This window comes from Castor canadensis, chromosome 3 (genome assembly GCF_047511655.1).
Source record: "Castor canadensis chromosome 3, mCasCan1.hap1v2, whole genome shotgun sequence".
NCBI lineage: Eukaryota > Metazoa > Chordata > Mammalia > Rodentia > Castoridae > Castor > Castor canadensis.
Genome location: NC_133388.1, coordinates 112,910,305 through 112,935,772, shown reverse-complemented (window position 1 = coordinate 112,935,772; position 25,468 = coordinate 112,910,305). Strand labels below are relative to the sequence as shown.

At 40.7% G+C, this 25,468-nt stretch overlaps 1 long non-coding RNA gene across 10 annotated transcripts in view; it reads right to left on the bottom strand.

The window, feature by feature from the left end:
- The window catches only part of LOC141421648 (uncharacterized), a 201,403-nt gene extending 178,921 nt beyond the window's left edge, over nucleotides 1-22,482 (bottom strand). For all 10 annotated transcript variants that reach the window (XR_012446305.1, XR_012446301.1, XR_012446299.1 and 7 more), the window contains exons 1-2: nucleotides 21,526-22,482; nucleotides 20,376-20,475 (exon numbers count right to left, since the gene is read on the bottom strand). This is a non-coding gene — a long non-coding RNA (uncharacterized lncRNA). The remainder of the gene's footprint in view (nucleotides 1-20,375; nucleotides 20,476-21,525) is intronic.
- Nucleotides 22,483-25,468: the final 2,986 nt, after the last annotated feature.

The following is a 25,468-nucleotide window of genomic DNA, read 5'->3' as shown; positions in this document are numbered from 1 at the left end:
TTTCTGGCAGTGAGTAAGTCCAGCCCTTTCCAATTTTGGAGGACCACTGATGGTAGGCAGTCCAGCTGGTCCTGCATAGTCACTATGGAACTAGCCACTTGTTCTATGTCATTTGTTAGGTCTGTAAATAATTGATTATAGTACAAATCTAATACGGCAATTCCTCCTATGTCTGTTCCTGTCCAAGCTATTATCCTTCATCCAATTAATAAAGGTATGAATCAGACAGCTCTCTTTGTTCATGCATGGGCCATTAAAGGTTCAGGGAGGGTCTGATTGTTAGGCAGTTTGTTTATCTGGGGGTGAGGAATGCTAATGTGCAAATGCCCTTCCAGTTACCTGGTAAGCACTGATAAGCAAGGGTCCTGCAAACAAAGAAGGGTCCAGGGCTGCTACACCATGGTCTGTCAACTGTACATCTAATGGTGGTAGCTGTACAGTTTTGGATCTGGGCACACTGGCTAGCAGTCAGTTCCACCACTGGATAGTATCATCTTGAATTATAGGTTCAATTAGGGGCCTTCTGAGATAGCTGTATATTTTTTACTTTGGGTTTTGTGCTGGTAGAATTGGAAGTAGTGTCATGCACACTCTGGTTCAGGAGGCTCACCTGGGTCTCTACATAATGGAGGGACCCTGAAGACAGGCAGAACCAACAATCACCCGCCAATAGTGGGTTCGTAAGAGTAAGGAGGCAGTGAGTTGCCTTTAACAGGTTATAGAGTTGGGGTTCCAAGTTAAGATTCCCTGTCTTGGAAGGAAGCCTTAATGGGGGTTGTGGTGGTGGCAGATCAATGTCTTTTATAGGCTTATATCCACCTAGGTAATCACCTCTGGATGGCTTCTCTAAATCTGTGGCTTTCCCCTTAGTAAACTCATATGGGGATGGGGTGGACAGGTAGGGTGCCCAGACATTATAAAGTTTATTTCACCACCATCATTTCATCATTCCATGCCTTTAAGGGGTCCCCATCTTTCTACCAACAAACCATCTGCCTTATAGTGCCTTTGTTCTTGCAGAACCCTGTCAGGCCTGTCAGTTTTCCCTTATAGTTAATTGTCCCTCCTCTGGTGCATTAAGAAATTGATATGCTGCATGCGGGTGACAGGTATTGATAAAAGGTGAAGGCAATTATCCCTGGAAGGAGAGCAGTTTTATGCAAGCTGAGCAGTCATCCTAGCCTCTAGATAGAACAACCTTAAAATGTACTAGTGTCAGAAGGCAATAACACATCAGAGACCTCATGCCTGAAACTGGGGTCTGGGCTACAGATAGCATTGAGAGCAGTAAGTTTTCCTACTATGAGGATATAACAGAAGGCTGGCTGTGGTCACTGGTCTGCATTCCAATCATGGGGAGCAGTGACAGCCAGTCCTAGTGCAAAGAGTATTGTAACAATGCTAATTAACAGGATAGGGTATGAGTGTCAGAAAAGGGGATGCATTTATATCCTGGTGTGCGAATCCTCAGGCTCCACTGTGTGTTGACCAACCAGCTTCCAGGAAGTGGCTGGAGCAGGGGTGGAGCTCTCTTGGGTGATGGCGGGCTGTTGTGATATCCTCTGGAACCTTAATCTGAGGGGGTTAGTTGAATCACAGACAATCTGCCAGTCATTGGGCTCTGCGAGAATGGCTGCCTTTTTTATCCAGGAGTGATGAATCTAGGGACTGATACCTGCAACTTTCACAGCCATAGGAGTTTCTGGTATTACCAGATGGGGACCTGTCCAACTGGGTTACAGTGGTTCCTTTTTCCAATCTTTTACCCATGCCCTATCCCCAGGTTAGTAGGGATGGGCCCAGTTAACCATGGGAATTGGGGTCCTTTCTAAGACTTCCAGGGAAATGTGGCATAGAGTTTTTCCTAATGCCTGGAGATGTCAGGACATGTCTAGATTTCCAATTTGCCTGAGGTCCTCTCTGAGCCTGTTTATTATGGGAGGGGGTCTGCCATAGAGAATCTCAAAGAGTGAGTAGCCGGAGGCTCCAGAGGTAAGCATGCTCTGAGCAGGGCTAAGGGTAGTATGTCTATCCAGGAGAATGTGTTTCTTGGCAGAGTTTAGTTAAGATAATTTTGAGAGTTTGATTCACACGCTGTATGTTCCCTGAAGTCTGATGCCTGTATGTTGTATGGAACTTCCATTTTATTTTTAAAATAAAAAAAAAAGTAAAATAAAATAAAATAAAATTTTAGCCAGGCCCTGGACTATTTCCACTACACAGGCTGGTCCATTATATGATCCAATATAAAGAGGAAGCCCATATCTGGGATTAATATCTCTTAAAAGGGCCTTTACTACCTCTCATGCTTTCTCTGTGTGTGAGGGGTAAGCCTCAACCCACCTTGAATAAGTGCAGAGAAGAACCAAGATTTACCAATATCCTCAACAGTGCTTGACCTCTGTGAAGACCACTCCCAGGTCTGCAAAAATGCATGGTGCCTGTTGTTTGTACCCCAGGGTTTGGCTTAGGCCCTGGACTCACATTGTTCGTGCACATGTGATACACCTAGCACTCACTTGGGGGCATAAGTTGGGGAGCTGGGGAATGAAATAGTATTTGTCCAGCAATTTTTCCAGGGCCATTTTCCCCAAGTGCATTAGCTTGTATTGTTGTTTTACCAGGGGACTGCTATAGCACTGGGGACAAAGAGTCTCTGGTCAGGGAACTTCCACCAGCCTCCCTTTTCTTTTATTCCTTTTTCATCTTTTGCCCATTGTTCTTCCTCCTTGGTGTAATTCAGGGTAAGAGGCAGGTCCAGAGTCAAAAGAAGTTTTGTGGTTTGCTTAGTGCCTTGGGGGAGTTTAGCTCTTCTGCTGCCCTTTTTGCTACTGGTCAGCCAGGCAGTTTCCTCTGCTGACATCATCAGTGCCCCTTTTTTGGCCTCTCCAGTGCATGACAACCTCTTGAGATGGTTCCCAAAATGCTTCCAGCAATTGGAGGATTTCTGCTTTGTTTATGATATCTTTTCCCCATGTTGTCAGCATCCTCTTTCCTTGTATATTGCTCCATGTACATGCAAGGTGATAAAAGCATATTTAGAATCTGTTTAGATGCTCACCTGCTTTCTCTTTGCATATTGTAATGCCTGGACCAATGTCCAAAGTTCAGCTTGTTGTGCAGACCATCCTTGTGGTAGGGCTTCAGCCTGTATGATATCATTTGCAGTGATAAGTGTGAACCAGGCTGTGTGCCATCCACTCTAGACAAGGCTTCTTCTATCTATGAAGAGTTTGAGCTCTAGATCTAAGAAGGGGACATCCATTGGGTCTGGTCTCCTAGAGTACACCTCATCCATCACCTCTTTGCAGTCATCATCTAGGAGCCATTCCTCTGTCAGCAAGAAGGGGCAGGATTTAAAGTTCATAGAGTTTCAAGCTTGACTTGAGGATTTTCACATAGTATTCCTTGGTAATGGGCCATTCTGGAACTGATCAGCCATTTATGACCCTGCCCGTTCATTAAAGCCATGACTGTGTGAGGAACCTTAACATTAATGTCCTGTCCCAGGGTGAGCTTATCAGCCTCCCTGATTGGGTTACCACAGTATCCATGGCTCATTGACATGGAGGCCACCCTGAGCACTGTGTCTAAGCATTTTGACAGGTAAGCCACTGGCCACTGACATGGTCCCACCATTTGAGTGAGGACCCCCAGAGCTGTGTGATTTTTCTCACAGACAAAGAGATTGAATGGCCGTGTTACATCTTGCAGCCCTAGTGCAGGGGTGCTGGTTAACAGTCTCTTTATTTCCCGGAAAGCCTTTTCTCGATTTGGTCCCCAGTTTAGAGGGTCCTTTCCAGAGCCTGCTGTGACCTCGTAAAGTGGTTTGGCCAGGCTTGAATATCTGAGTATCCAGATACAACAGAAACCTGCTGCTCCTAAGAATTCTCAGACCTCCTTTTTGGTCTTTGGGTAAGGGATAGAACAGACAACATGTTTCCTCTCTGGACCCACAGTGCTTTGTCCATTTGAGATGATGAATCTGAGGTATCAGACTTCTTGCTGACAAACCTGAGTCTTTCTCCAGAAGACTTTGTAGCCTGCCTCAGAAAGCCAGGCTAGCAATGCCCTTGTCCCCTCCCAGCATTTCTTCCAGTTGTGGCTTGCCAGGACCAGATCATCTACATATTGGAGCAAAGTACAGCTTGGATTTTCTTCCAGGAATGTTCACAAATTCACTGCTAGGGCTTCCCTGAAGATGGTGGGCGAGTTTTTGAATCTGTCAGGCAGTCCAGGTTATTTGTGTTTTTTTTTCCAGTATGGGATGTCTTCTCATTCAAAGGCAAACAGAAGTTGTCTAACCAGGGCCAGGCAGAGGCAGAAGAAAGTATCCTTTAGGTCCAGGGAGGTGAGCCAGCTTGCTTGTGGTGGTAGAAGGCTCAGGAGAGTGTACAGGTTAGGGACTATTGAGGGCAGTGTGACAATGGCATTGTTGACTGCCTGCATGTCCTGGACAGGCCAGTAATCTTCTCCCCCTGCCTTGTTAACAGGCAACAGTGGGGTGTTCCATGGTGATTGGCAGTTGATTAATATCCCTGTGTCCTTCAGCCACTGTAGTGGGTCTAAATTCCTAGGCATGCTTCCCATGTTACTGGATATTGCCTCTGTTGGACAGGGAGAGCCCCAGGTTGGAGATCTACCATGATGGACACATGATTGTGAGTCAGTCCGGGAGGACTTTTTTCAGATCAGACATCAGTAAACTCCTCCAGCAGGCAGATGTGCTTTTCTAGGTCCCACTTTTCCTGGCAATAAACTTGCCATTCATCTTCTGTAGGCATGGCTAGTCCCATGATGAGGGCATTTGGTCTTCTCATTGTAAGGCTTGTAGGCCCTTCCTGGTTGAAGGTGATTTGGGCTCTGAGCTTTGTTAGTAAGTCCCTTCCCAGAAGAGAAATTGGACATTCTGGTTAATACAGGAATTCTTGAGTCACCATGTGCCCACCTAGTTGGCATGTCTGGAGTTGGCAGAACTGCTAGAAAGTTTGGGTGCTGGTGGTTCCAACTTCTGTGGTCTTGCACTGAGCGAGTGGGGTCACAGGCTTAGTGACGATGGAATGCTCAGCACCACAGTCCAACCATGAAGATCATTGGTTGGCCCCTTATTTTCATTTCAATCATGGGCTCTCAGGGTCAAGTAGTAAGAAGCCCGGTCTTCTCTAGTCTGATTCAATTCCTGCTTGGCCAATGAGGTCCTGGGCCTCCAGTTTGGGTTGCCATTCTGTCTTCTCTCCTGGAGTAATTTTGTTAAGCTCCAATGCGTTCTCTTGAGGGGCGGGGGGGGGCATTCAATTTTTCCAGTGGACAATCCCCTTACAATGGGCACATTGGTCTCATCAGAGTGGGGTCCTCCTAATGGGTCTCCCCTTCTGTGGTGGAGCTCACTGGTTTCCCCAGTGCTGCAGCCAATGAGGACACCTTGGCTTTCATTCTTTTATCAGCTTCCTATTTTTCTTTATTCTCCTGGTTTGCAAAAACTTTATTTGCCACTTCTAACAGCTGGGTGGCATTCATTCCAGTAAGACCTTCAAGTTTCTGAAGTTTCCTGTGAATGTTGGCATATGACTGGGCCACAAACACCATATTGACCATTTGCTGGTTTTCTAGCACTTCTGGGTCTAAGGGAGTGTATACCTGGAAAGCATTACAGAGTCTCTCATAAAAATAAGTCAGGGTTTGCTCTGGCTTCTGGATAACTGCCACAATTTTAGACATGTTGGAAGGTCTCTTAGCTACAGCCCTGAGCCTGTGTAAGAAGTGGCAAAACATTGAGTAAGAATTCCTCAGCCTTCTGCTGTATTGAAGTCCCGGGTAGGTCCAGCATCAGGAGACACCTCTCTTGTCCAAGCTTCTGCATCTAGGGTTCCTGTTGGGGCCTGCTCTTGAAGCCAGAGGTGAGCTTCTGTCAGAAGGATCTGTCAGCAGTTATCCCAAGTGAGTTGATGGGTCTGGAATATGGATTCTAGGAGATCAACCATGGCCTGAGGTTTTTCTGAATACGGCGGTGTGTGGTTCCTCCAATTTAAGAGGTCAGTTGTACTGAAAGGATGGTAATAGAGGATAGAGCATCTGGGCTGGGTCATGCCATCATCACCAATTTGCTGGTGCCCTCGAGTCACAGAGAGCAGCACTTGCAGGGCCCTGTCTTGAGGGGCTGCTGCCTAGGATGAGCAAAGGTTGTGGCTCAGGGGCTGTGGACTCAGACTCCAAGCCGGGAATAGGTGTGGGACATCACTGGGACTGGGAGGCTGCTGATGGGACTGAGGAGGACTCACCGAGGGTGGCAGGCTATCTGGGAAAGTTGGCACTGGCTGCTCTGATGGTGGGGGTGTGCTGGGAATGTACAGCACAGGTATTGGTGAAAACTTTGCTCTGTCCATTTTTGTTGGTGCAGAATTGAACCCAAGAGGGCATGGTCTGAGCAACCTGAAGCCATGAGTTGGTATATGGGAACTGATCGGGGTACCCAGGGCTTCCTATCATGATCTGATAAGTGGCCCTAACAGTGGGAAAATCTAGGGTGGCTGCAAGGGATCAGTTGATTCCAAACATGGGCCATTCTAACTCACACAGTGTGCACAGCCTTCCGGGAGATATTTTGATCTCATATTTACCTAAGAATCATTTCTTAAAATGTTTAAGCATACACCCTAGGACTGTGGGTTTTGAGGATCTTCAACCCATGGCTATTAGAAGTATCCCTTATTTCCACCCTATGTATGCCCTTCCTGAGGCACAAAAACAACAAGGTGGATGTCCCTTCAAGAAAAGAGACCAATCAGATGTCTACTTGGCTGAATCTTGAGGGAACTTCAGTGTATTTTAGCATCAGTGGCAGGGTCAGTCTTGTAACTCTTGATCGAGTTTTCCTGATGCCACATTAAGCTGTATGAGGATCACCACAGAGGCACAGAGCAGACCCACTCGGATTCTGTAGCCTTTCGGCTGTGAAACCACAAACTCGAGTCTGAAGTAAGAACAAATCAGGCCGCTCAGTCACACACACATTCACACGAAAGTTATTACAGTTATTCTTTCCCCCTCTTGGGAAGACCCTGACCTGTGGAACTCCTCTCAGATGTTCCCAGGAATGGATCAAACTCCCCTTCTTCCCAGTGGGACAGGACCTGAGTGAGGGCTGATTTTCCCAGTATGGAAGGCATACTGAGTCTGGACAAAACTACCAGGTGAGATAGTCCACTTCTCCTTAGAGTCCAAGTTGAGTCAAGACTGCTCAGAGTGTTAGATCTCCAGGGCAAAGGAAGACCCAGAATACCATCAGGTGGCATGCCGCCTTGTTCATCCCAAGTCCCTCCCTACTCTGGTACAGCTGAGCTGCCAGCCGATGGCTCAAAGGTCCAGAACAGTTGGAATCTTGCTGAGGCTTCCAGAAATGTCGTGGAAATATTGTCAAATGAGAAACCAAGAGACACTTGGAGAAGTGGAGAATTCAGATTTTATTTTACACCGGTGGTCCCAGATGAGTTCATACTCTTAATCTGGATTTACAGGATATTTAAGTGGCAGTGCAGGGTATCAGGTTACAAGGAATGTGCTGGGGTTAATAGGTAAGCTAGTGGTGAGTCAGAGACTTAAGGTTGTTTAGATAAGAGCAGCAGGGAAGATGTTTGCTTTGGAAAGTTTATTTACAAGAGGAGATAAAGGAAGGCAGGAATGGGAGATTATCTCTACATGATGCCCTTTGTCTTGGCCCTGAACTTTCTTTGTAGCTTTAATTGGCAATTTCTCATGTCACATGCCTTGTCTGATATAATCTTCTTGTTCATACTGAGAAAACGTGTCACCAGAAACATATCCTAAAAAGATTGCCAATGAAGTTCCTGGGTAAAAGTAAATAACAAAAGAAAGAAATGTGGAGTATCAGGAAGGAAGGAAGAATAAGTAAAAATAAACATATGGTTAAGTACAATAAATTCTCTTTTTCCTATTGAGTTTCCAAAGTTATGACTGAAAGTTGAAACAATATTATAACACTGTGTACCCAAAGGATAAATTGAAAGAAATTTTGTTTTAAATGACAGCATAGAAAATGAGGTATCTTTTTTATACTTTATTCAAATTACTAAAATGATGACATAATATACTTCAGAAGTTATGCAATTATAATTTCTACAGTAACCACTAAAAAGATAAACGAAGAAATATACCACAAAACACTACATATTGATCAAAATTAAATTACAGTAAATGTCAAGTCATCCACAGCAAGGCAGGAAAAAAGAAAACATTAAAAAGTGGACAGGGGCTGGGATGTGGCTTAAATGGTAAAGTGCATGTCTAGCAAGTGCAGGACCCTGAGATCAAAAATCCAATACCTCCAAATAATAGTACAAAAAGAGAATAAAGAAATAAAATAGTAGTCTTAAGCCAAAAGACAGCAATAATTAAATTAAATATGAATGTGTCAACTAAATTATGTAGATGGTGGTCCTGTCTGCTTTAAATTGAACAACTATACATGGTCTAACCAAAATTAAATACAAATAAAATGACATAGGAAAGGTGGAAGAAAAGTGATGAATATGTATATCAACACATAGCAATAAGGGAAACCAGGGGCTGAGGGAGGGGTACAAGTGGTAGAGCACGTGCCTAGCAAGCACCAGACCCTGATTTCAAACCTCAGTACTACCAAAAAGAAACCAGAAATGCTTGTATTAATATCAGATAAAGTATACTTCAAAACTGGAAAATTACCAAAGAAAGTGTCAATCTACAAAAAACACATTGCAATCATAAGTGTGTGTGAACTAATAGTAGTGTGGCAAAACATGTGAATCAAAATGTGATAAACTTAAAAGAGAAATATACAAAACCAAAATTACATTTGACAACTCCAATATGCCTATCTCAACAATTTACAGTAAATAGAAGGTTGGGTCATCAAATTTAAAGTGAATTTCATGATGCACCCTACTCTCTGACCGTAATGGGGAAAAGAGACCAGTAGTTATCAAGGGAAAGATAATGGCAAAGTCTCCAAAGAGTTGAAAATTAAAGAATACCTTCCAAAATGATGCAAGTAATGCCTCTAGCAAAATTGAGAACACAAGTGAACAAGGTGAAAACACAAAATATCAAAACTTGTAGAACATAGTCAAAACAGTGGAATAGAGGAAGATCCATAGCACTAAATGCTTACATAGGAAGGTGGAGAAGCTTTAAATAAGCAACTTAAGCTCCAGTGCAAAAACCTAGAAAAGTCAAGCAACGTCAGAGGAAAAGGAGTCAAATTATTAATAAAAACAACAGCAGAAATCAATTAAATTGAAAAACAGAAACCAATAAAGAAATGACATGAAACAAAAAGCTTTTCCTTGAAAACAAAGAAAAAAGGTAAAATTGACCAGCTGATACTGCTTTTTTTGAGAGTCAGGCAAGTGTTACCAGTCTTCTAGTTCTGCAGCTGGTGCTAGGCAGGGCCTGCTGCATAACACCTCCACCAAACTCCAGGAATGAAATCCAGAGACAACAAAAGGCAACCATGAAAATATACAATTTGTTAAAGAAAGCAAGAAGAAAAGAAGCAAAGCTCTTACCAGGTCAGAGGTATCTCCTTAGAGGGTTGCCAGGGAAATACCAGAGTCTAGGAATTTTTATCTGTGTTGCTCTGCTTATATATGAATTAGGTGCATGAAGGGTGCTATGTTCATTGGCTTAATGCCAACACAGTGAGTACAGATTGAAGAACTGCACTGTATTTATTAGCATCAAGGACAGACCACAGTTCCCACTTAGGTCCATCTTGCCTTTCCTCCTTCTTTCTTATTCCAACTCACCTCCTCAGATCAGGGAGTGGTCACCAGGAATAAGTGGTTACAGGAATAAGCCCCATAGAGTTGACACTTCAGGTCACAGTGGAGTTTTCAAGGAACACCCACGACATTTTGCCTGCTGTTGGCTATCTAACTTTCCTACCTGTTCATATTTCTTTACAATGTCCAGCAAGACTGATAAAGACAAAAGGAGAGGATCCATGAGACAATGACATCAGACAGGAAAGGGAGGATACCACTACAGACACTGTAGACACTAAAAGGGTGATAAGAGAATACCGCACAAACTGCACACATAAGTTTTGTTACTTAAAAGAAATAAATCTCTGAAAAAATAAAAACTGCCACAACTTATCAATTATGCTTAATGATTTTACTCTCTCTATACCCATTAAGGAAATTGAATTTGGAAAGTAATTCTGCTGCCTTCTCCCATTCACACACACACACACACACACACACACACACACACACGCACATACAATTTTTATGGATGACTTAACTGGAGAATGCTATCAAATCTTTAAAGAAACGTTAATTCTATTCAACTTCTTGCAGAAAATAAAAGAGAAACATTTCCCAATTTATTTTATGAAGTTTCTATAACCCAAATATTCAAAGAAGGCAAGCAGTCCTTTATTAACTTAGATGCAAAATCTCAAAAAATATTAACAAGTTGAATGAAGCAATATTTCAGTGGACAAGAAGCTTTATATCAGTTAAAATCGCAAACTTTACATTTGAAAATCAATCAGATCATGTCAACAACTTAGAAGAAAAATCATATAATCAAAACAATTAGTGATGAGAAGGAATATGATGAATTTTACATTGTCACATTAGCAACAGTGATAAAATAGGAATACAGGGGATAATCCTGGCAAGGAAATTATTTTAAAAAAATCCTACACCTAAGTGTATATTTAATCATTAAAGAAGAATTTCATCCCCAAAAAGGTCAAAAGCAAAGCACGATGGGTGCTCTCACCACTTTTATCCAAAATAGTATTGAAAGTTGTAATCTCTGCAATAAGGCAATAAGACGTGGAAAGAAAATGAAGACATACAATTTGAAGAGGACATGAAATTTATGTTTAAAAAATCTAAAGTAATTTATTAAGATAAAACCTCCAAGAGCTAAGTTCCATGGTCAGCAATATGGCAGGATACTAGAAAAGCATACAAAGTCCAAATGTACAGAGTAGCAATGAACAGAGGAAGCAGAAAAATTTAAAGGCAATACAATTTACAATTGCCAGTCTAAGTCAAATAAGTGTAAGTCTAAAGAGATGTGCCCAGGCCTTGTTACATGAAAGCTACAAAGTGCTGATGAAATAAATTTTTAAAGGTATAAATAAATGGCAAGAGAAACTTTGTTCATGTATTAGAATACAAAAATAATGAATATGCCAATTTCCCCCAAGTAAATATGAGTTAGCTCTGGATGTAGGTATTTAGGGTGGGGGCCAAGAAGTGTCAATACCTCAGATCAAAAGTCAATAAGAAAATAAAGAAGAATGCAGACATACTGGTTCAGCCAGAAAGCAAAGACAGAGAGTGCAGTCATGAGAGTACACACATCTTTAAGAATGCCATGCAGGATAGAGAAAGGACAGGACGAAGTCATGTTGAAACAACACCCTTGGTGCCAGATCTTTGCATCAAAACTATATAAGGAACACTTTAAACACATCAGTCAGGTAACTCCAAACCTTTATGCCTAAATGCATGTAAGGGATTCATTCAAATCTACCTCCTAGAAAGATCCTTGAGTCCCAACCTTTCCAAACCCTCCAAAAGTCACTTAAATATCCCTAGACAGCTTGCCTGCTGTGGCTTGGATCACATTCCTCCAGCCCCTCACAAGAAGATTCTCACCCCTTTTTCTTCTTCAATGAAGTCCTGTCACTTCCATCTACCCATCATTGAGTCTGAACTCCACATTTTTCACTAGCTCTCAGACACCAACATTGTCCACTTGAAGATGATATCAGATACATGTAATTCCAGCTAATCAGGAGGTAGAGGCAGGAGGACCTTGAGTTCAAGGCCAGCACAGACAAAGACTTGTCTCAAATACAAAAACAAAAGGGCTGGAGGCATGATGCAAGGTGTAGAATGTTTGTCTAACATTCACACGGTCTGGGTTTACTCCACAGTAGGAAGGAAGGAAGGTCATCAAGTGCGAACATTTTGATGAAAAAGATGTTGGGACTATCTGATGCAGGTTTCAAATTATTCAGCATAAAGTAGTTTCAAAGAGAAATTACAAATTTTTTTAAAAATGCAGCTTAGCAAAGAGAGAAGATATAAAGAAGAACCAAATAGAAATTTTAGAACTGAAATATGAAGTTCACATAGAAATTACTGTGTGTGAACAAAAGAAAGAAAACAAACTGAAAGAATGATAGATGGAGCCTGAAGGACCTGTGGGAATGTCACAAAAGATCTAACATCTGAGTCATTGGAGTCACATAAGGAGAAGAGAGTTTCCCTAATTATTATTGACCGTTAAAGCAAAAATTAGACGTCACTTTATGCCTATCAGAACAAAAAAATAGGAAAAATGACAATACCAACTTCATGGGTTGTGAAGAGCCTGGATCAATCTCATTTTACTAATAAAAATGTTAAATGGTATAGCAACTCTGAAAAACAGTTTGTCAGTATCTTCTAAAACTAAACTTGCAGTTGCCATTTGGCATAGCAATTATACTGAAACAATGAAAATTTGTGTTCACATAAAAGCAAGATACACCAATATTCTTAGTTCTTTTCATAGTCATAATTAGAAAAATGCTCTCCAGCAAGGGAATGGTTGACTGGAGGTATGTCTGAAGCAGTAGAGTATCTGTTTTGCAAATGCAAATCCCTGAGTTCAAACCCCAATTCCACCCCACAGACAAAACCAAGTGAATGATGGAAGAGACTTATATGTAACATCCTGGAATGTCTGCCAAGGGAAACTGCAAATGGCAAGCAGAGCAAGCACAAGAGAGAGACCTTGTGTGCTGCAAGTGCCCAAGCACTTTGGAGCTCACATGATGTCACCACATGACAGGTGATGGACATGGAGTTATAAGACTTAATGTTTGCCCTTCTGGAATTTGGTCTTGCCTTGGTCCAATCCTTACTTATTATTCCTCTTCTATGGAATGGAAGTGTTTACTCTGTGCTATTTTATCATGGGAGTATATAACCCACTTTTGATTTGACAGGGGTTAGGCTAAGAGTTTGCTTTGGGTCTCAAAGGAGACATTGGCCTTGAATTTTTGAGTAGTGCTGGAACTGTTAAAACTTGAGGACTCTTAGAGATGCATTTTGCATTATGGGATGCCCTCAGCCTATGGGGCCAAGGGAAGAATATTATGGTTTGAGTATGAAATGTCTGCATGTTCCTATCTAGGAATGCTACTTTGGAACTTTATGAGATGGGGCCTTGTTGGAGGAAGTAGGTCATTGACTTTGAAATTTCTACTTGTCCCTGAGCCTGGAGGAAGAAGGGTGCTTTGCCTTTTTCTTGGGCTCTCTGGCAAAATGTAGATTTGGAGCAAATGGTCTTCAATCCTTGAATTATCTCCTGTAAGGTTTTTTCCTGGGGAGAACAGACTTGATGGTCTGAACACTTTGACATCTCCTGTTAAGGCACAGCCTGTCCAAACCTACTCTCTACTTAGCAGCAGGCACCCTGTGATGTGTAGGTTTTGGAGGGAGGGGTGAGCTGGTCCCTCAAGAGCCATTACAGCAAGGTCATTGAGCTGAGGTCAGGGGGAACCCTAATAGCAGCTTATCTTAGCTTTGATTTTTCTGAAGGGTAATAGACCTGTTCTTCACTACGTCAGAGTTTTTTTTTCTTCTGACACATTGCCAGCACAAGTAAGGGAAACAGCAAAGTTGACTTTAAAACTAAAGATAGTTTTTGTCAGCTACTGGGTAAAGCAAAAAATAAAAAATGAAATTGTAATTATTTTTAAACACCATCTTTAAAATATAAATTTAAATTATTAATCTTAGGTTAACAGTTAAAATTATATTATTAAAAATTAATTATTTGAAAATAAAATTATGAAATCTCATGTAATAAAAAAACCCACAAATACACTTTCATTCTTCCTGTGAAACTACTCTATAAATTTGTGCCATTGTACTTTCTTAAGTTATTAAGCCCTACTAGCAATTTATCTTCTGTGTACTAGTTGTTCTTTCCTACAATTTTCTACAGCCTGCAAACTTCTCTAACAGGAGTGTAGAGGACTTTAATCTCTGAGATCTCCCCATCAGTTCAACTTTCACTGCATGTACTCTGGATTCACAAGCAGAGTGTTCTCTCTCCTTAGCCTCCTATGAAATGGGAACATGGGGAGACTGGAATTTAGCTGAGTACCAGCACATGGCAGCCAATACAGAATAATTGAAGGAAGAGAACAAACAGCTACCCTCCAAGGGTGCTGAGCCCAAAGTCTCCCTCTCAGAGAGCCCTCCTAACTTGTCATCATTTCATTCACGCACTGCATTTTCAAAAGTATCTTTAGACCAGTCTTCTATATTTATTTTGAAGGCCATACTGCCCTCAGAGAAAATATGTATTTTGAAATCATAAGTACAAAACACCAAAATGATAGGTACACAGTGCAGATAAATTGAGAAAAATGTTAATCTTTCATTTAGATTGCATTTACCGTTACCATAGGTCATGAATAAATTAGAAAAGAAGAACAAGAACGGTATTTTAGTTTAAAATTAGCAATTGTTTCTAGTTATCAACATTGGAAGATACAACAGAAAATTATGTATAAAACTGGACAATTTTTAAAAGTTCCAGCTCTTCCTACAATCTTTGAATCAGCTGCTTCTACTCAGCCCTTGGTGGGGATGCATTTTAGGTATGAAAAGCATAAAAAAGCTGGAAGAACAAGGGAATGCCTCTAGAGACAAAATCCATGTGAAATACAAAAATTATTTCAAATTAGGAAGGGTTAGGCGATAAGCACATCTAAGTAGAAGCAGCTGATTTCAGAATTTGGGCTGAGAGATTGCCGCAATTCTGCAGATGGGTAATCTATTGGAGTACCCTGTAAGTCTCTGAAACAGTCACCAGGAGCCCTGGGTAATGAATGAGATTCTAAGGCCCCAGGTGGGGATTACTGATATAGGAATTTAGGCACAGAGCCCTAGTGTCTACATTTTATCAAATTCCCAAGTGATCCACAGACACAAATTGTGAGCACTGCAGGTTACAGCTCTGCAAAACTGTGTTGCTTCTTCTTTAGGAAACAAACAAGTCTCTTGTGGAGTTTTTACAGTGTTGTAATACAGGTCCACCCATTCTTTCTGCATTACCATCCTTTTAACAACTCAGTACTGCAAGTGTTGAAGTAGTTATTTAGCATAATTGCTGGAAAAAGATTTGATTCTCTACCATGTAACATGTGCCAGAAATCTGAAAGAAGAAGTAATATGAAATAGTTTTAAAAAGTGGTTTTCAAAAAGAAAATTTGTTAGTTGAATTGGAATTAACTGACCAGTTAGAAACTGGTTAAACTTTTAAATATGTGCAAGGAAAATTACTTCACTCCAAAGATGCCCAAATTTTTACTCCAGTCCTACACATCCCTCCGATAAAGCTTATTTTGCTTTCAAATTGGAATCCCTACTATTGTGGAGTCTAGAATTCCAGGCAAGTTGAGGCCTTGGATTGCTGGCAGACTCAAATGTGCTTTTAACCAGGGAGTGTCATGAATAGCAGCCAATCAAGTGAAGGTAGAGGATGGTGGTTGTATAATAAGGAGATAACAGTATAGTCTGCTCCAGATTACCCAGTAGTACCAGCAATACAGAAAATAAAGGGATAAGTGAAATCCACCATGGATGATAAGGAATAAACTATAATGATTAGTTTACTTCATGGGTTTTATCCATCTTCTCTCCTTCTCTTAATGAAGTAATTTAGCTTGAAATTTGCATTCAAATAGCTTTTTAAGGTGCTTCTTAAGATGGCAAAAATATTTTCAAATATTTGTTGGAAAGTAAAATATAGTTTGAAAGTAAACTGACTCTTGTTACTGACTCTTCCTTGCAAAAGTATTTCAAAATCCTAACCTGGTACTAAGTTGACACACAAATCATAGTCCAGGCAACTGTTTATTCATAAATTTGAAAACATCTACCAGGCATGTGAGAAGGAAAAACTATTGATGAAACTTACATTCAAGCAACCAAATATTTACTACAATGCAAAGGATTTAATGTATTTGGGTTTTATAAACTGAGGCAAGCAATACCCAATTCACCTGATTGAAAATGATGAAGTAAAATTATTATACCTGTACTACTTAGGGAAAGTTACAACATTTATTCATTTTTTTCTGAACAAATGAAATAAGTATTTGGTTATGATGAATTTAATTAAAATATGTGTAGAGGTTGAATAAAAGCTATTTGAAGACATGCATTAGAAGCACATCACTTGCTTTTTGCTTAACCTTTTGAGACCCAAAATGAGACTTTAAAGGGGGAAAAATTTTCAGAAAGTAGAACTGAAATATGTTACTCCTAAGTTATTGAGTAAGCTCTTAAGTATAGGTCTAGAAAGATAGTTCTTTTTTAAAAAAACTGCAGAAGAATCTTTATATTAGTTTCAATGTTTTTGTTCATCTTGTATAAGCGGGAAGAAATCCTAGGTTTCTAGGATTTCTATCTAGGTTTCTAGGATTTCTAGGATTCTAGGTTTTATCATATCAGTTTTAAAAAATTATTTCAAAGTTTGGGAGATATTTGTGAGGCCAGGAGCCACAGGATTCAAAGTAGTCACTAGAACTGTGAGACATTGATAGGTTATTTTCTGGGCCTGCAGCTGCGCAGGGTGATTTGGGGCAATTCATTATCACCTTTGGTGATGTCAAGGAGGGAGGGCAGAAACCTCAAGCCCCACCATTTCTTATCTTGGGTTTAGTGAGGAGCAAACACTGTAGACAGTTTGCCCACTCCATGGAATTAGTACCCTATATAGAGCATGGTAGATTGCAATGGTAATTTTCTTTTCTAGAAGACTTTTCACAAAACTCCTCTATCAGGACTCCAAATGCCAGCTTCTCCCTGAGTTCTTTCCTAACTCTGCCAGTCAAAGCAGTCTTCTTGCCACCTCCTCCCTGTTTTATTTCTTTCACAGCATCTATCACTACTGAAATATATTATATATTCTGTATTGACTTGGTGTTTATCCCTCCCTAATGAAATGTGACACTTCCCCAGGAAGGGACCAATTCTAGTTAAGGAACCATTGCTGTTATGTGGTGATTACTTAGCCACATGTCAGAGACTGAGTGGAGTATTGAGCATAGTGGACATGACCCACATATCACAATTAGCGTAACAGGTAAAACTTACATTTGTTAAATAACCACCCAAGCATATGTACAGTTACATGTGCAGTGAGCACTTGGAAGGGAAGACACAGAACAGTGATGTGATAATGGAAACTCATTGAATCAGGAGGTGAAAGAAGGTTTCTCAAATGAAGTAGCATTTGAGCTAAAATTTTAAAGATGGGTAGATATTTATTAAGTGAACAGCTTCTTAACTAAAAGAACATATTACACAAAAATCCTGTGGCCACTAGGAAGAAAACTTGTGTGAGGGACTACAAGTAGGTGATGTGGCTGGAGCACAGGAGGCTAGAGGAACAAGATTAGAAAGAGATGACAGAGATCATAAGGTTAAACTATGCCAGGACTGTGAGTGCTGTGATTTTGCCCGAATGTAATAGGAGCTATTGAATCTTAAGTGTGTGTGTGCGCATGCGCGTGTGTGTGTATGAGAGAGAGAGAGACAGAGAGAGGAAGAGAAAGAGAGAGATACATAGAGAAAGAGACATCACAGTATCAACAGATTTACATTTATGTATAGATTACTGGGCTTTGAACTCAGAGAATCATGCTAGCTAGGCAAGCACTCTCCCACTTGAGCCTTGCATGAATCCTTGAGTAATAACAATACATATTTTCTTCAATATAGACACACAAACTCAGACAGATAACAATTCCATTCGATTAGAATGCTCACAAAGCATCTCCAGGCATTTGGGGCATAGCATCTATCTAACATAGTAAGACTTCACGACTAATTACTCAGTAGACAAAAGCTATTTATGAGATACCTGTCATGCTAATGCCTATCCGTAATGTACTTTTTAAACAAAGTATCAATACATACTCTACAGACTAATTCATTGGGAGAAAATATATAGAATTAATCAGAAAACATTTCGTTCTCTATTTTTTTAAGCATAACTCTGTACAAACTCTGGGATATGCATAGGAATACTTTCAATTTTTTAATAATTTCATGGGTTCACTAAGCATTACTTTCCAGAAAGATTATCATTTTGCATGCTATTATCTATGCTCTCACATATGTGTATGTATACATATAGCTACTCTAAAACACTTAACATTACGTATAGTTGCAATATGTTTGATTAAAAGTCTTATATAAAATTCAACTACTTTAGCAACTTTCAAAAACTGTAGCACTAACCAAAACCAATACACACCTTTAACATTGACATGTTCTAAAAAATACAAAAACTTCTGCCAAAAATTACAAGAATTTAACAAAATGGTGCCTTTCTGAGTAAACAAAGTAAATTTACCTTGTTAGTCTATTGTGGCAAATTCATCAAATAACCTAACCAAATAATCTGTTCACACATGCAGCATGTGCTTAAGAAAGTAGAGCTTTGTTGATTCTATCAAAGTAAAAACAGAACTTCCCATGGTTTACCATTTTGCTTCACCATATTTTTCCTCTCAGTTTAAAATAATCAGGTTTTAATCATTATGATTTAATTTAAGCTAAAACAAAGTGAAATACACATTTCAAATATTTAACCAGACTGTATAAATATATGAAAAGTACCTATGCAGGCAGTAACCAGGAAAGCCACAATATGTAGCCAGTGATCTGGGTCAAGGCAATATTTTTATTGCTTCACTGACAGTTATGTTATAGAGAAACACAAAATTGGAGAAATGCATTTCCCATTTGGCAAGAGTGACCAGTTAGTAGTGTCTGTCAATACCAATGGTCAGTCTTGGTACTTTGTCTCAAATGTGCAGTTGGGTCACCATGCAGTTCTGCTGACAATTAAGTGTGCTTTAACACATCTTGAAAGCAACTTCTGTCACTTGGCTGCACTGACATCAGGGCTAAGTGACTTCAGATCCCTAACATCTAAGGCCCTCATCTTGCTTTGAAAAATATTGGCAATCATGATACAGAAACTTTTCAAACAAAACTCATGAACTATTATCTACTCACTATCTAGGAAAGTAGGGAATGTTCCACTCAATATAGGGAGTACACACATTCAGAAAACTTATGTTGAGGAGCTGGAGGTGTGGCTCAAGTGTTAGAATATCTGCCTGGCAAGTGCATGCCCCTGAGTTCAAACTCCAGTTCCACAAAAAAAAAAAAAAAAAAAGGCCAGGCAATTTCATAACCGTCACTGTATATGAAAGATCTTTGCTCATTTTTCAAATATTGTTCAGGTAACTAATGCCACTGAACATCTTAGTGTGGAGGAAAATGCCCACATTTTTGCTGTGTTGTGGGAACTGCAATCTTGTCTCATAAGTGAAATCTCAGGCAGGTACATTGTCTTCTTACAAGGGAGAAGAGTCCTCTGGGTCTCTGGTGTGCTGAGGGCAGGGTTTAACTCTGGAGCACAGTAGCCCTCATGGAGATCTTGATTCTCAGAATCAACTATGAATACTGTAGAAAAAGTCAGGTGGAACCACAGTGCTCAGTGAACAGCAGTGCAAAGATGAACTGGAAAAGGCTTGTCTGTAACTTAGATTTTCTCTATAGTCAAAGTGGAGAAATACTGCCTAGATAAAATAACATTAAAAAGTCTCAATAATTAACTTTGCTTTGATTTTTTTCAACTATTTAAAATATCAATTGTATTTCATGTTCATCTTATTTGGAAAAGTCATCAAAACCATTATTTTAATTAGAGAATCTATGAACTGCATTATCTATTTTGTCCATTTACTAGTAAGTTACAGTTCCTAAAGCACAAAGCAAGTACTTTAAAAAATTAGAATAGCAAGTACACAGGTTAAGGACATAGAAATAACTGCTCCCAAACCAACTCAGTCTGCAGAGTGATTGGCACAACACAGAGCTCATCACAACCAAGAGGGGACTGAACAAAGCTCTCCAGGATGACAACTGGACTATGGTCACTGTTTTCCTGAAGGTTCTGGAAAAACAAATCTGGAACCTTCCTCTCATTACCAATCCATCTGCACTTCAAACTCCAGGCAATGATGCAAACTTTTCAAGCCCTCTTCAGTCACTGAATTAGACTTGTTCATGATGTTACTATGGCAAATTACAATGGGGAACAGCTGTTTGCTCCTCCTGGCCTCTCAGATTCACTGCATATCAAAGCCTCATTGCCCTCAAAAAGGTAGTATATGTTACCCTGAATGGTACATGACAGTTACTCCATGAGGTCACTGTTTCATGCAGGAAGTAAAAATTGCCCTCATCAGAAAAGCTAAAACTCACCCAGTAGCAGACACACCTTTACTTCTCACACTTGCAAGCACAGGCTCAGAATGGAAAATGGAGTTAACCAACCAAGTAGATTCTGCCACTTCTGGTAACCCTAGCAAAGAAAATTCATATTAAATTCCTTCAGACAAAATTGGGAGATTAAAAACAAAGGGAAGTAATGAGGATAACACCTATGAGAAATACAGTGAGTACCTTGCAGAGATTTGTCATCACCCATGAAGCTTACATAATCAGAGCTACTTAATGAACTAAGTGAACACTGGGCTCTGTCAGGAACAAATGAAAATAAAGAAAAAAATAGGCAAACAATCACACATACTGTTTATATATAAAATCTTAAGTAGCATGGCTTGAAATATTCATTCCTGACTAATGAATTCTTAAATTGAAAAGTTCATGCAGCTCTCCATCAATGAAAAAGCCTCCATAATAAGGAATAAAAAGGAACTCCACATTTTGTATTAGTAAGATATACTCATTTGCTTAGTGGACAGCTCTCTCTCTCTCTCTCTGTGTACATATAGATGTAGAATTCAAAGTGTATTATGAATGTTGTCAAATTCAATAACTTAAGCAATACAAAATAATGAGTATCACTGTGCTACATTAGAAATGTTACATTATGTATATTTAAATCATACAAAATTATCAAATTAAGAAATTATTTTAAAGGGGTATTACATTTGTCTTATTTATACATGTATTTAAAACCAGTAAGTCTTTTAAAAGACCATAATATTCCTAGCCATGTGTAGAGGCACAAGCCTATAATCTCAACACTCAGGAGTTTGTGGTAGGAGGATCAAATGTTTCAGGCCAGCTGGGTGACAGTGGCTCAAATTTATAATCCAAGCTACTTGAGAGGCTGAGATTGGAAGGATTGCAGTATGAGCCCAGCCCAAACAAAAAGTTTATGAAACACCATCTCAACCAATAGTTGGGGATAATTGTGTGCGTCTGTGACCCAAAGTTCTTAGGGAGCTGAGATTTAGGAATAACCATTTAAAAATTAAACCAAATTGCTTATGTCCTCCATAATCTACAAGGTAAATAATGATGTTTGATTTTTCTGTTAAACTTTAGGAAACATTCTTAGAGTTTCAGAGTTGTATAAAACAGAAATAACAGTAGCATCACTTACCTGCTATGTAAGCGAAACAGAAGTCTTTTCCGTTTCTCCAATGTACGGATTTGAGTAGATCTCCAACCTCTGGCAAAGCTATTTCTACCACAGATGCAATCCACTCGGGAACAAGCGCTCATTTCAGTAACTGTGGGCCTTTGAGTGTTTCAGCCCCTACAGCAGAGCCTATGACTTCTAAAAATTTCGACTTCACTCTTCTGCCTGCATGTCGCTCAGACCCCTGTAGAAAAATTATTCTTGAAGTCCGTGCTGAGTTAATCTGCGAAGCAGTACTGAACAAAACCAGGTCCCTGGGTGTAGCGGGACGAAAGCGAGGATTATTTTTCGTCCATTGAGGAAGGGATCAGGGAGGCAGGGGGTATCAGAGGTACCACATTTTCAGCGAGGAGCTTAGGACAGTTGTAATGAGGACAGCAGGTGCACCAGCTTGTTTTGTCCTGATGGCTGCAGCCCAGTCGGGAGACGCTGTCCATCCCCTCTGGTGCTGAAGGAAGGCGGCGGGAACCTCCGGCCTGACCCCAGCTTGCACTTTCCTCCACTACTGAATCCAAACAACAGGCTTCCTTCTATTCCAGCTTCGTCTTTCCTTCTCTGATGCTCTGCTTAGTTTTTTGGTAGGGTTAAATGTTTTCCAAAGCAATAGCACCATGCTTGCTTGGTGGCAGCTTTTCCAGAAAGGCTGGAATTTATGGGAAATATGAGCCTTTCCCGATTTTTCAGTCTTCTAGTGGAGAAATGAAAGAGAATGCAGGGATCACGCGCGTGCGTACAAGCGAAGGGGAGACGGAGGGGGGAAAGAGAGAGAGAGAGAGAGAGAGAGAGAGAGAGAGAGAGAGAGAGAGAGAGAGAGAAAGAGAGAGAGAGAACTGTGCCAAACCCAGAGTTTTTATGGAAAGCTACAGAGTCTTTGATTGCATAAGAAGAAAAGGGCTATTTTGAGAAGCCCTATTTGAAACTCCTAGATTTAGAAACAATAAAGATTCTTAGATCATCCACTCAGAAACCATAGATCGTTGTTAGAAAATAAAAACAACGAACGATAGTATGGAAAAGGATTTGCTTCCCGGGGGCGCTGCCAAATTGCTTCAGGGTCTTGGTGGAGCCGCTAAGTACATGCTGCTGGGAGCGTCCCCAGCTCGCCAGCAAGTGGCGGAGCGGGAGGGTCAGGCGGCAGCATTCCGGGGGTCGGGATCGCGGGCCGCCCACAGCTCGGGCTTCTGCAGGGGCGGAACGGCTTGTTGCACTACGGAGAGGACAAGGGAGCGCGTAAAATTGCGGGAGAACTAGGCCACCGCTGGCTTGCAAAATCCAGAATCACGCCCCACCCTCCGGGCCTCTGTCCTGAGCTTTCAGCGCGATTCCCCTAGTCCCCAAGCCACCCCTTTCTCCTACTCGGAGTCTGGTGACTTCCCGCCCTCGCAGACTCCGCGCTCAGGTCCCTCCCCTGCCATGGGCAACCGGTTGATATGGCCCTACAGGCGGGTTGGGTTTTGGGTGAGTGGTCCTGTGGGCGGTCTCCCAGGGCTCTGGCACTCACACTTTGGCAGTGGGTGTAGGTGCTGGTGGACAGACGAGAATTGAAGTCCACAGCATGGAAACTGTTAGAAACTCTTTCAAATCACGTGCACGCGGGCCCTCAAAGTAAAAGTGAAAAGAGCAAAGAGGAGGCTTCTATGACGCGCCTTACCTCTTCAGGCGCCGAACTTGTTCTGCGCGGATTTCTGCGTCGGAGATGGTCAACACACTTTAGGGGACATTCAGGGGAAGACCAGCTGGGGGCGCGGGAGCGGGCGGGAGGGAATCAGGATGCCTGGTGGCGATAGAGACGTCTATTAGGATCTAGGATGGACCAGCATCTGCACCTGACCTCCCCTCACAGACAGTTTCTCAGGTTTTTCCTCCCCTGACCTTGACATTTCTCTCACGTTTCCACCCACGGTTTGAGCGCAGCGCTGCGCTGGTCCCCAGCCAGCCATTCGGGTGGGTGGATCTTCACCTGGCAGCCAAGTGAGCGCAGCACCAGGTGCTTCCAGAGGAAAAACGAGATGTAGCCAGAAAAGCCCAAGGAGAAAAACCTAACAGGTAGTTCATTTACTCACAGGAAATGTCCCCGTTTTTGTGGAACTTAAAGTCATGTCCTGCAGCAGCAAAGCCATCATTTCCCCCTGGGGCGGCCTCTACCCAACCCAGCTTTGACTGGAAGGACCAAGGTCAGTGTTGGACTCCTTCCAGACCTGGGACCCTAAGTGGAGCTGCAGCTACAGGAAATGCTTCCAGTGCAAGGAAGGTCTCTTAACTTTCTCTACCAACCCTGTTGAACAGGGGCAACCATTAAAAAACTGAATGAATCTCCAAAAATCTTGTCTGGTGAAGCTGCTTGACCTCACTGTGCTATAGAAACCCGAAGAAACTATTTGCTACTGGAGGGTAACTTTGAAGAGGCCGTTTTGTTTTTTGGTTCTTGTGAAAATAGATTACCTAGAATTGTGGTACATCGTGTATTTCTTTTCTCAAATGCAAGTGCTAGTACATGCTTTTTGTATCTGCGGGAACAGATACGTGTCACCTGTACAGAAGGTACCCAGTTTTTTTTTTCATTTTTTTTAGAAGAAGAAAGCTCTTCTTGACCGTACACCCTGCTGGCGCTATCATTCCCTGTCAATGAAGACGTTCTCTCTGCTGTCTTTACGTCTATGTTTATTTCAGTTTATTTAACTTGTTGTTTACATTATTTTTTCTGGACATGTAGGAACATGAAAAATCAAAGAAAATTAAAATAAAAGAATTTGAATGAGGCACAGAGCACAAATATGTTTCTAATTAAAAACATATGCATTTGATTATTCAGATGGAGAGGAACAAATTTTCTCTTCTTTCTGAGCACTGATCGACAGTAGAGTGTCTCTCCTCTCCCTCCTTTCCTTCCTTCTCTCCTGTCAGGAACAGAAAAAAAAAATTGATTAATTTGAGCTGTCAGAACTCACAGATTATGTTAGTTTGATGTCTTTTCTTGAAAAAGCAAAATCTATTCTACTTCTCCTAATGAAGTTGTATAACCCGCTATGGAAATTAAGATGAGGAAAATCAAACATAGTTTAATGTCTGAATTTACAAATGAGTATCAATGAAGTATAACAAAACTAGGGGACAGATAAACTGAAATGAATTGAAGAACTAGTCTAAGAAACTTCTCCCTTGCAGTAGATTTGTAAAAATTCATTTTAAATGGATTTTATTCTTGTAAAATATATGAGCCATCAAAGTAATATATGAAACATTATGTTCACAAGAAAATGTAGTGAACAGTGGGTCCTAAATCATCTCTCTTAAGCTCTCTCAGTTTATAAAAATGTGATAAATTCTCACCCAATCCATCCTTCACAGGTAGGAATCTTGGAAATATTAGTTTGTGGCACATTTTGGAAACAATCTGAAGTCCAGTAGGAAAGAGTCTTTTGCAGCAAAATGCAAAACTTCCATAAAAGTTTATACTAATGACTTTTGCATGAAAACCTGAGACATAAAACTTCTAAGTCTTTAGAGTCAACTTTTTACTACATGTAAGCTATAATATAATATCTGTTAACCTCACTGAGTTATGTGCAAAAAAAATGTGTATAAAACCTTCACATGCCTTGTATATTTCTACAAAAACATAGGTAATATTGTCATGTATGGAATATCCTTTTTTCACTATTTCTACACTTGAATTAAAAGACTGGATACATAATTTATCTGTTTTCCTTTTGATTAATATATTTGTAAACAATTGTTTTACCTCTTTTTTTATTAGGGATAGAGTTGTATATCCAATATCTGTATTTGAATCACTTCTTCTTTTTGGCAGTACTGGGGTTTGAACTCAGGGCCTCAAGCTTGCTGGGCAGACACTCTACCACTTGAACCAGTCCACCAGCCCTGGATCATTTTTAATTCAGTG